Here is a 12,836-nt window from a genome sequence, read left to right as displayed (position 1 = left end):
CCAAATTCCATGGAAATCTATTAAATAGTTGTGGAGACACGTCACTAAAAATCTCAAACGTCTACCTCATGGTGGCTCTCCAGGAAGAGGATCGCCAACGTCAGCAGGATCCATCCCCTGGGAACCATGAATTTCTGAAAAAATATGGCAAACCATTGAGATATTTCCAACTGGACCAAAGCGGTGGATCAACCAAAATTTCCATGCCTTAAGGCGTCCCACTAGCTTGGCTAAAGATGTTATAAAGTATTACTTTAGGGGGTTTGGAGCTGCAGCATTGCTTTACTGAATATGAATGATTCCCTATAAAACTGTAGTGTTTGATTTTTCTTTGCAATAAAACTCCACATTTTAAAGGATAAAAACTGACAGTATCCATTATTTATCTTGTTGTCAACAAGTTTCATCAAAAGGCCGAAAGCAAAAATGAGTTATTCTCTCAGTGTGTTTCGATGTTCCCTGCCCTATGGAAAACCTTCAAAAACACGTCTGAAAACACATAGTTCCATTTTTCAAAAAAAGAGTCATTAATTTCCAAACAGCGTGGGTGTTGGATGATGGATGTGTTTTTTAATGCCAGCCTTATCATTTAAATAATGTTATGCAAACCCCACACTGTTTAATGAAAATGTTTCCACAGTACCGAATAGTTGCGAGCGAGCTCCTCCCATAGAAAGTGAATCTGCTCATCTCCCCCTGCTGTTTTTTTGAGATCTAGTTATGTGGGAGGCGGTCACGTTGACACACTGGTCCAAAGCCATTATTATCAGCAGCCATCAGGTAGCCCAATCCGCTCTGTAATGCCATTAGGACAGCATGACACCCGGGGTGATGCACACATCATTAGCCTCCACGCAAAATCCCATCCTGCAGGAAAGTAGGCAGAGACCAGGCAGGGACTCTTCACTGACTTCGCCACTTGTTTCACATTTGACTGCATTTCTCGACAAGGACAATCCCAGTCTTTGTGGATCCCATAAACCCCTTAAGAGCACACAGTAGATCTCAAAATGAATCTTTAAACGCTTCGACAGCAAGTTTCAACAACACGAATGTGAATGGATGAATAAAATACATAACAAAACTGCTTTATTTCAGCAGTTTTCACACGCCTGACTGGAGGAATTTAATCCTGCAGATGCACAATCATGTTTGACTTCATTTCCAAACAAAATGATGGCAATCATCTGCTGATACCTGCAGTAATCCCACCATTAAATTCTTTGCACAGAGACTTATTTTTGTTGTGTTTGTGCATTATGGGGAATGGAAAGAGGATCAAGCAGACTAGTCTGTTGACCATTCTTCCTGCAGTGTTTGTCCTCCAGAGTCAGGTGTTCAACATCGGAAATAATCGCCAGTGGTCGAGGCAGAAAAGAGCTCAGACAGGAGTGTTCTGCTGCCTGTACGTGCTGAAGGACCCCGTCTCTCTACATTTTCATCTGACATTTATGAAATACTGGCACTCATCCTTCAAATCTATAGAATGGTGGAACATGCTTTGTATTAACCACTTATCTCTGGGAGAATAAAGGGGCTTATTCAATGTAAAGGTCATGGTGAGTTATGACAGTGTATGAGAGCAATTATGAAAACCTTTTGAAACAGAAAATCAACTCTGTCATCAGAGTGAGGCTGGGTATTGGTTGATTCCTCACAGCCATGACAAATAACCATGTTTTATATCATTCAATGCAAAGATATTTCATTTTTAGATTGCTACAACCTTTTTACATGGCAACAAGAGATTATTAAAGGTGCTCATCAGTGTTTTATATAAGCAATGGGTCATATGATTATGTGTAAGATGAAACGGGGTCACTTCAAGCGACGAACCCACGGAGTATATAACCCCGACTTTGACGGTCCCTTTAAATCAATGGAGCATTTTAGCATCTTTTGGCTCATTGTTTTGGTTTCTTGTCAATCTCGCAACCTTTGTTTTGGCTCAGTCTGAACCACTCTCATCAACTTGGACTTTTCAGCAAAAATAATAAACCCACTGTACTCCAGCTCCCAAAAGTGAACAGACAAAGTCAAACCACTAGCTAGTAAACATAGAGAAGTTTGGTAGATATATTCAGCATTTACCCATGACACCAAAACAGAGCCAAAAAGGGAGGTAAGATTGGACTTACAGTATGATCACCAGGTGGCTGGCGGAGGTGTTCAGTACATGCACAAATGAGTCTTCAACACTGAATCTCCAAGATGAACTGACCACAGTGAATCACATTGTCGCTGACTGTTTCTGTAGCTCTGCTGTCAGCTCAGCCATGATAGTTTGTTACTTCTTCTATAAAACCTCATGAGAAGGCTGCAAAAACAACAGAAACAATCATAATGTGACGAGTGTTTCATATAAGTGAAACTGTAACATCTGAGCTGTTTGTATAAGCTGACACGACTCATATTAGTTAAGTTTCTGTGTACCTTCCCTCTGTGCCAGCTTGTCTTGTTCCCCCGTGACAGCGGTCCAGCCTCTTCCTCCTGTGAGTCTTTGTGTTTGGTGAGCTTACTGTAGTTATCTGAACCCTGCCTGCCTTTAGACCTTGCCTGTGTACCGACCTTGCTGCAATAAAAGGACTGTGATTTTACTACAGCTGTGTGTTCGAGTCTGCATTTTGAGTCCAAGCCTGTGGTTCAGTATTGACACAGGCTACTTTTGTTCTGAGCTTGAACTAGAAACAAAATGAACATACTTCTGAGCCACAGGAGCAGCACACTGACGTGTTCCCTTACTGTTCATCTAACTGCTAAATTAAAGATTACACGCTAACCTGGGGTCCGTTTCACAAAGCAGGTTTAGTGAAAACTCTGAGTCTGTTAACCCTGAAATGAGGGAAACTCTGAATTTTCCGTTTCACAAAGGGAGGTAACTCAAACCAGAGAAAGAGGGGTAACTCCAGCCTGTTTCACAGAGAGAGGTAACTTAAGCTCTCGCTCAGTTACCATGGTAACATACTCTATGAACCTAACCTGGGCGGGACCAGGTTTTTCTCAACAAACCTCGAGTTTCTCTCTGTCTCCGCCCTCTTTCAGCCACACACGGTATTTGATTTCCTCATTCATTCAGTCAGCAGGCGAGTTTTGGCGTAATATAGTTCTGCCGTCTGTTTTTTTGAGAAAATCATTGCAAAAATCAGTCAGTCGGCGACATTAGAAGTTATATTAGGTGGCGACTATTTTCACTACCATGGCATGTCCTTTTGATAATGATCCCGTGGATGAAGGTGCAGCATTACTGCGCAGAGAATTAAATATTCGTCGGGAGATGATTATCAGACCGCGCATAGATGTTCTTGCATTTCCAGACAATTGTCTTTTTGAGCGGTACCGTTTCACGTCACAGTCCATCATTTACATACACAACCTAATCCGTCCTTACATTTCCAACATTACCAACCGAAGTCATGCTCTCACATCCCAGCAGATATTGTGTGTTGCGCTGCGTTTTTTTTTTTTTTTTTTTAATAGGGAGTTTTTTTTATACAACGTCGGAGATGCAGAGCACTTGAGCAAGGCAACTGTATGCAGAGCGGTCAGAAAAGTGTGCCTCGCCCTGAAACGCCCAGTGGGGTGAAAAACTTAGCCCTCCTCTTCCCCGTTGCCATGGTGACTCGTCGAATCGAGGCTCCATTGATGCTGTCTTTTTATACTTGTGGCGCACGCGCTTAGCTCCAGGTGAAACTACTCCGAGTTGATCAAACTAACTCAAATCAGCTGTTCTGGAACCGAAAACTCAGAGTTTCCTATCTCAGAGTAGATCAACTCAGAGTTCAAGGTTAGACTCAGAGTTTGTTGAACCTGCTTTGTGAAACGGACCCCTGGTGGCTGGTTGGTGGTATGAATCTAAACAAGTTAGCAGCTCTTACCTTTTTATTTGCTCCGATTTAGCCATTTTAATGCCAAGGCTCGCCTCCGCACATGCAGAACAAGTTTCCCCTGACACTTTTTTTGCAAGGGTAATGTTGCCTCATCCTGTGTTTGGCACCACCAAAGACAACTGTGATTGAGTTAAGTAAACACAAACAAGCTAGAGTATTTTTCATCCCCCTATCACAATCATAATTGGTGCAGCGAGACCAGAAGGCTTTTAGATGAGAGCTGGAACAACTTCAAGAACCTCAAGCGAGTGCAGTCGCCTTCATTTGGCACTTAGATACCATGACCCGAAAGACATCACAGGCATTTTACTTTGAAATGGAGACGCAATCACTTAGTTTTGAGAAAAAACGTGAAACATTGGTCGAATGAACTACGAGATCATCTACGAACTCAACCTCCACACCCTTTAAATAAACTCGCTAGACACAAGCAAATCACAAACCTCTTTTTCCAATTGTATTTATCAGGACAAACCTTTGATTTGAGATGAAATAATATTATAACATCTATCTGACTGTATGTAGCACAAATTGTAAATTAACCCATATGGATTCCTCTTCAGACTCAATTATAATATGAAAAATTCAACCTCTGTTTCTCTATCTCAATCATTTTTCACCGTCTCTGGTATACATGCAGCGTGAAACCAAATTTAAATAAGAGGAGTGATCTCCTGATTCATTTTTACTCATGTAATATCTCCGCGTTCGGTGAATTCATTACTCATTCATGCTTCCTATCGCTTTTAATCCATTTCCCCGCACTTTTCAGATTTTAAAACCCTCTTGAGCATTTTCGTAAATTGAGTGTTGTGACTAGTCAGTGTGGGGGCTGCCGAGATAAAAAGACAAGCCAGTAAAAAAAAAGAAAACCCCGGCGTATCATGATGAAATGAAAAGATCTCGAGTGTACTGAGCGGATTTGAAAGCTTTTCCTATGCAGACTTGTCATGTTCTGTGGAAGGAGAGCTAAATTAAATACTGAAGAGGCATTCCCCCCTTTAAACAGTCGCTGTCAGGAAAAATTAAAGCTGGCTCTCCCAGAAGAAGAGGCACTTCAAATTAAAACGGATCGACACAAACATGGCAGCCAGGACAAAAAAGGTGCCTCTGGTGTGTCAAATGCCGAATGAAATGCCAGAAAGAGTTTCTTAATTGATATGTAGGCCGTACAACCTTTGTCTTCGCAGCCCTCGACAGTCAGACACTGCATTATGATCCACAGTGTACGACTGGAGCTGCTGTGACAGAGATGACACATATTTAATTCAAAGCAGCCATGTAAGAGTCAGCAAAGAGTGAGCTCCTTTGAATGTTAATAGTGTAGATACACACGGTGCTTTTAAGACCCGTCCTCAGGTCTCTGTGTGAGACACACTCGCTCCCACTGCGGGCCTCCCAAGTGTACATGTCAAACACACTTTGAAGTTCTGAGCAATCTGGCAAAAGAGCCTGTTAGTACCTCGGCAACACCGCTGCACTCGGGCTAAGAAGTTGAGAGTGTGAAAGGAAAACAGGCTGCGGGGAAGAAAGAAAGAAAAGGCAAGAAAAAAAAAAAAATCCCAGAAAAGTAGGAGGAAGAGGAGAGTCGGGCGGAGGCGGTGGGGGCGGTGGAGGCATCTGGTCCCAGAATCCCCACAAAGTTGTTTTGGTTGTTTGATCCTCAGGTATGCAGGGGGTAGATGAGTTCTGTGCGTGAGCGTGTGTCCCGGCGGTTTTGTTTTGTTCTTTCAGTGTGAGCTTCTTGCATACAGCATTCTGTCTATAAAACGCACCAATGCTAATTCACTTTGCTCTGGACATTCAAGGACACTTCCTCTTCAAACGTCCTCACGTTTACTGAATTTATGTCTTTCCACATTTCATTTGAGGGAGAATTTTAACACTGACTGACAACTGACAACATATTCTTATTTGGTCATACAAATGTAATAAAGACAATAAAGATACTAATCTACTAGTGCTCCTCTGAAGTGATTTTTGCTCTGTTAGCAGCAGCCAGGAGATGGTTATAGTGATGTCAATCTGTCACACGCTTTGGACTGTAGGATGTCTGCACAGATATTGGTGAGATTGTCTTGAAAGGTGCTGCTTATAAAGGGACCAAGAGAGTGAATCATATTTTTTTTGTTGACCTGCCGACCTTTAGTCTTGTGCCACCACCAGGTCAAACATTCCACTGGTACACAGGGCTATGGCCAATACTTTAGATTGACTGAAGTCAAGAGGTGGAAAATCACTGATGGTGTAGTTCGTCCACTCGTTTCTAAGCTGAGCAGTTGCATGACAGTTCGATTGCACTTTAGGACGTATTACAGTAGGTAACCACGTCAGCATTCAGCCTTCTTCCTTCAGCATTCTGCATGCAACAGACTCACCTGTTCAGTAGCATATACCATGACAGTGTCTCTTTCACCTGGTTGACGAGTGTCTTTGTCCCGTTTGACACCAAAAGTCAGTGTTGATTCATTTTTACTTATGCCCATAAGTTGCCTAGCTTCGAGCAGCAGCCTTAAAGGTGTTATTTGTAAGAACAGTTGATTTTTCAGTCTCATTCCCAACTCGTCAAAAACTGATGCTTTTAAGTTTTTAAAAGTAAAAAAAAATGCAACTTCTGTATATAATTGTTATTATACAAATGATAGTGATGTAATGCTTCTAAAAGTAAAAGTGGAGAGATGATTTAGTGATCAAGATTCAACCGCAAGCAACTAAACAACAAAGCCCTGCATCTGACACCACATCACGTCGTCTTCAAGGTTGAGATTGACAGGCCATATCTTAGAAAAAGCTATTAATGAACCTTGTGGTGAGACTGTTTATCAACTGCTGTCTCCAAGGTTAACAATGAAATTCAATCTCAAAAACATTCTTGTCTCCAAAAAAGTAATTTCATCCTGTATAAAACAGAAGCTCTGCTATTTATATATATGTGTCACTGCAGTTTTTTAACCAATTTTACCACTCATGTACTTTTAATGCCTGAGCTGCCTGTTCCTTTGATTTGATACATGGGGGCTTCGGGGACAGCCTGATGTTCCAAAACACCTCCATTCCGACACACCCCACTCCGACACACCGCTGTTCCGAATCTGACTTTCAACTTCCAATTACTTCCCAATAGGGTTAGGGTCAGGGGTTCCACAATAGCCTTTTCGGGAAAAGCAGGGTCTTCAGAAAAAATGGGAAACCACGCCATTACGAAGAATGGAAGTCTATTTTCGGAACAGCGGGGTTTCGGAAAGCTGGGGTGTAACCGGTGGCTTCACAGCTAGCCAGGTGAAATTATAATTGAAACTGTCGGTCTGTGGTCAGTCGGCCTGTCCACCACTTTAGTCCAGACTGAAATGTCTCAACAACAACTGGCACATTTGGTCAACACATTCATGTTACCTGTGGGTTGAATTGTGACAACTTGTGTCGTGCCATCAAGTCAGAGAGTTACTTTGTCCAACAACTTGGATGATGGCTGTAATTCCCATCGGCCTCAGCTGTACTTTAGTGCTAATTAGCAAATATAAGCATGCTAACATGCTTAACTAAGAAGAACGCGTAAACATCGTACCTGCTTAACTTTAGCATTTTAGCATCGCCATTGTGAGCATGTTAGCAGGCTGGCATTTAAAGCTCTAAGCGCCTAATTACAGCCTCACGCAGCACGGCTAGAGACTCTTGTTTTTGTTTTTTTCTCTATTTTCAACCATTTTTCATCACGTGCTCCCCTTAGGGTCGACCCGTTCTGTTTTGGAAAGTCAACGAGCTTTCCTCTAGAGCCACCACCGATCAAAAATGTCCCCCTCTCACGCAATTATGTCATAATCTAATGGGCAGATTACCATGAAGTTTTATGAGCGCATTCATACTCCCAAGGAGATAAATCCTTCTGATTTTAATGAAGCCATGTTGCCCACAGTCCCATTATGAGTGAACCACTGCACTCTCAACAGAGCCCTTAAGGTTTTAAGACTTTTAATCTGCCTTCATTTCAAGATTCCTTTTAAGCGTTTAAAAGAAAGTTTCCATGAACTTTGCTTTTCACTATAATAAACAAGACTGCTGATCAATCTGGACTCACAGTGGTGAAGTCATGGCAGGTGTCACACCACGCCAATAACCCATCTAATGCCCACGCTGTGATCCAAATGCTGAGACGCTTTCATAAATCGACAACAGGGGACGAAAGGAACAAAAACCGGCGCTCCAAGATCGAAAAACGAGGGCATCGCTGAATCAGTTTTCACAAGGCACAGCAGATGTTTTTAGATGGACTCTACAGGCTGCATTTTCATCTTCACCCCCAGTGCTCTTAATGCTTTTGATTATGATTTCCCATCAACAAGACACATTCTGACACCCTCCACAGAGACGCCCGCATCTCATCTCTCCTCAGAAGCAATGTAGCTCTCCAACTATTTCTTCTGACTGCAAACACTTACTGCTTTTGATTATATCCCCAGTACTCAGCGTCCTCCTCTCGAGCCTGCCCAATCAACCTGCATATCTTGCATGGCCGCACACGCGCGCAGACGCACACGCCCGGCCCCTCCAAGCATAGTATAATTGGACAAAGATTTGAAATAACGGCATCTCCCAGTGGAGAGATAGTTTTTCTCCTGGCAGCAGTGAATTGATAATCCGCTCTGTAAAATACTCCTGGGGTCTACACTCTCATGTGGGGCCGCTGCTGAATTGGTGGAGGCAGCATTCAGGGCCGCAACACTCAGTTCTCCATATCTAACACCGGCTAATCCTAATTGCCCGTGGCAGCTGTGCCACAAAACAGCAACATGCCAATAATGCAATTAATTATATGACTCAAACTTTTATTTATTTCTTACAGTATCCACAAATATTGAGCAGTTTGCCACCGCGAGGCTGACTCAGAAAGTTTTGATTGATAATCTGAGGCTTTTTTCACCGGGGATCACTGATGTAATGTTGCACTGTCATGACAACAAAGCTTTACTTGCCTCCACAATAATCTGTGGAAAAAGGGTTGCCATGTGGATTTCTCTCCTTAGAGACCATTTTTATCATCCCAGCACAGAAGAGCGATCATTTTATTTGACTGTGCTGTAAGAGAAACTTGAGCTAAGCTGCTAAGAGCAAGCAATAAATATGAATTCAATACCCCGCAGTTGAGTGTACACTGTTGGAAAAAAAAAAGTGAAGGAGAAAAAGGATGAGTGGGAGGAGGTGAAAGACCCGTCGCTGGAGAGGAGCCAAAAAGCATTCCGCTACTGTTTTCCACAGGTGTAATTAGGGGTGCATGTGGACAGCGGCGAGAATGACAGCAACACTTTACATGCCGAATAACGAAGGGCACGCAACCTCGGAGTCGACAGCCCTTCATGATGGAGGGTCTGTTGGAGAAGAGCGATAGTGAAGATGCTTCCCCATCGGAGAGCAGCCCAACAAACTGGTAATCCTTTTGCATTGTGAGATGAGATACTGTAGTTAGCCAAGTGACCTTGGCTCTATGTGAGAAGGATATTGCCAGAGGGCTGAACGCCTCATGCTGGGAGATATTGCTATTTGGCGCACAGATACTGCAGCTGAAGCCCAGCATGCATCGCACTCTGAGAAAAAAAAAAAAAAGAGGAAGAAAACACATTCTTGTGAGATTCTTTTATTCTGACGTGTCACATTGTATACAGTATAACATGTTGTTCATATTAAATGGTGTTTGAGTGGAAACTTCCCATCTGTTATTATTCTCTCATAGTGAAAACACTCTTTCTGCCGTGCGGATGTTCAAAATGAGCCAAAATCACAGCTCAGATACTGAAATTAATTAACTTGCCTCATTTTAACCTTTCAGCCACTCTACCAACATCAAACACGGAAAAATGGCAGGCAATATAAAATTAATTGAATACCTTGAACCCTTTTCTCTGGAAATATTCTGAACATATATCCAACTTTCCTGAGGATTGGGCCGACAAGGTTTCAGTACACTGAACTCAATATCAATGCATTGCAAATTTGATATATCCCGCTGCCGTGGGACACTTTGGTCCGCATTAATGACTTGAGACAAGAGTAAAAATATTGTCTTGGTTTTTAATCTATGATGTCTAATGGCAAAATAAAATGATGAAAGTGCTGACTGCGAGCTGTACCGTTTCTCTGGCAAACACACCCGCTAATTCACAACTGATGGCCGTAATAAAAAAATAAAACTCATTGGAAGTTACAAATCCTGACAAAGTTTGAGACCACAAAATCTATCTTCCATTCATTGTTAATTGAACATCTCCAGGCTAGCATTTGGAGAGAATTGTTAATGTTCACAGTATTGATTGGCCTGTACCGGGTCCTCAGAGTAACATTGGCAGCGCTGCAGAGAGTGCACAAATCCAATCTTGCCCCCTTTTTTTGTAATTACGCGCTGACATTATCCCCTACATTAAAATTTCATGACCTGGGGACAAAGGCACGCCACAGAAAAATAAATCAGGCTGTCAATCGAAGAATGAACCAATTAATCTAAATTCCAAAAAACTTTTGGAGAAGTAACACTCAAAGCAACTGTGCTTTACATGCCAAGTCTTCCTTGACAGTTTGCTAAACCTCTTCCTTTAGCAGAAGTCCAAATCTTAGCTTAGCAACTGTGACTATGGCAGGCTGTCAAGCTTTGGCTTTCTCAACACGGTGAAGCGGTGTGCACAGGGCTGCACTAAGAGGAATACTCACCGTTTGGATGGTGTCTGTTCTTTACCTCTTCCAAAACCAAAAAACAGAAAAGCGAATGAGCTGCAGGAAACGTAAGCATGTCAAGCTGACTAACTTGTAACCTAAATAAGGCCCAGGAGCTCATCATCAACTCATCAGTTTTTTGGGTAAGAGTTGCATTTAAAGAACAAAGGACGTCACACTGAAACATCCACTGTGTAGTCGGCCTATAGACCTGTTCCCACAGGCATGTGATAGCAGGTAACTGATAAGGTTAAAAATAACTGCATTCTTTTGAGGTGAGCCGTCATGGTCCTGGTGTTGTGCAAAGCTTATTGGAAAACTCAATGGCACAGAGCCATTGTTAACGACATTTGTTACGCTCAACCTTTCCTGCCATGACAATTCAAAATGTCTGCCATGAAAAATGTCCACTCTGTGTGAAAGCTGGTCCTTCATGCTATCACAGTTTGGGCGAACGTTAGCAGCTAACATTAGCAGGTACCTCCTATCCTTTGAATAGGAGGTATCCTTGGTGAACTTTACTTACTTTACCAAAATTGTTAGCCGTGATAGGCTACATGTGACAAACACATGTAACTGGCCATCCTACAAGCCCTTTCTTGTGTTAAGTTAAAAAGTAAAACTAGCCCATATAAGCTAAGCATGTTAATTGTGTTAGGATAATAATCTTACATTCTTCCTTTATTGTTTGACTAAACTACAATACAAGCGCAATGCTCTGCTGTGATGCTAAATGTTGTCCTGACATATTCAGATTTAGCCTCAGTCTTTTAGCATTATGTAGCTATGAGCTAGCATAGGCTATTAACTACCCTTTTCACGAAATTCACATTTGTAAACCAGTTGAAAACATTAAAAGTGAGCCAGAGAGAGCATTTATAACCACTTCATGGAGCGAACATTAGCTTAATTATTGAGCTAATGTTAATCTTAATTACCTAGCTAAATGCAGTTGGTAAAAGTTGTTAGCTACAGCTCATATTTCAGCTTGGAAAATTTGTCGGCAGTTAAATGTTTTAAATCTAGGACACATGATTTAAAAACCAGTAAGAATATTAACCCATAAATCTGCCTTAGTTATCGCTCTCAACTGCAAGTGTGCCAAGAGAGGCATAGCGAAGGGAACGAGCTCGGCAAAGGGTAATTTGCAAATAGATTTCACACACGAGTGATTTAAATTATGAAGGTGCGTGATGTCCTAAAAACTCCAGATAGCAGGAGTTCATATTTTATATTATCTAACAATTTTTTAATATTATAACTGAAGGTAGATAAGTTACGCAAAGCCATAATGAGCGCATCTGATATACACACAATATTTTAAACAATGTCTACATTTGGTGCGAAACACCATGGCAACAAATGCCATCACATCCATCACCTTCACCACCACAGATGTGCCGAAAGTAAGAAAAAAGAAGATGTTATATCACTCTAAATCCTGCTCTATTTCCATTGCCCTACTGCCAGTTTAACCACGATGTCTGCACCTTACACACACACACACACACACACACACAAACACTTATTGCCAGCAGCCATCATTCCACCGTGTATGTTCAGCTGGCCTGTCAAGTCCCAATCCAGCCAAGTGCCCACCCATCTGTTGAACTCGAGACAGCATGCAAATCCCAACCAGAGAGGAAACGTTCTATCAGATGAAGAACTTATCTGCATGCGAACGGTTGCTTTCGGGGGCCTCTGGGGTCCGAGGCCTCAGGGCGTGCTACAGTAGTATATGTGCGTGCATCTGGCTGCAATGCAAAGTAACACTGATGCAAGATTCAGTCTTGCCCTTGGTTAAGCAACACATGCACTTTGTTTCAACTTTGTATGACTCAGTCCCATTTTCAACTTTTACCCCGACCCCTAGTTTTGCCCCGTTGCCCCTCAGAACAGAGTTACAAGGGGAAGTGGTTGAAATCTCTCCATGGAACAACCCGTAAAGACCCTCATATATCATCAGTAGTCATGTCATTTATGTAAGCGGGTGTGACGGGGCATTTCCAATATGCTGTCTTCAGCTGTGATGATATCTCATGCATTTATGAGCCAATCCTGGCGTTATCACAATGCCATTTATCTGACAGAGACAGAAAAGCATGGACTCTCGCAATTCGTTCAAAACTTCACACTATCGATCAAGTCATCAAATAAAAAAGAACACTGCTTCATTATCTGCAGCAGTAGCAACCCGTGCTCCTACCCTGCCAGTCTGCACTGATATAGACCCTTTTCACAGCAGACATC

The sequence above is a fragment of the Pagrus pagrus genome (assembly GCF_965226575.1).
Source record: "Pagrus pagrus genome assembly, chromosome: 17".
In the NCBI taxonomy this organism is placed as follows: Eukaryota; Metazoa; Chordata; class Actinopteri; order Spariformes; family Sparidae; genus Pagrus; species Pagrus pagrus.
This window is presented reverse-complemented; position numbering follows the sequence as displayed.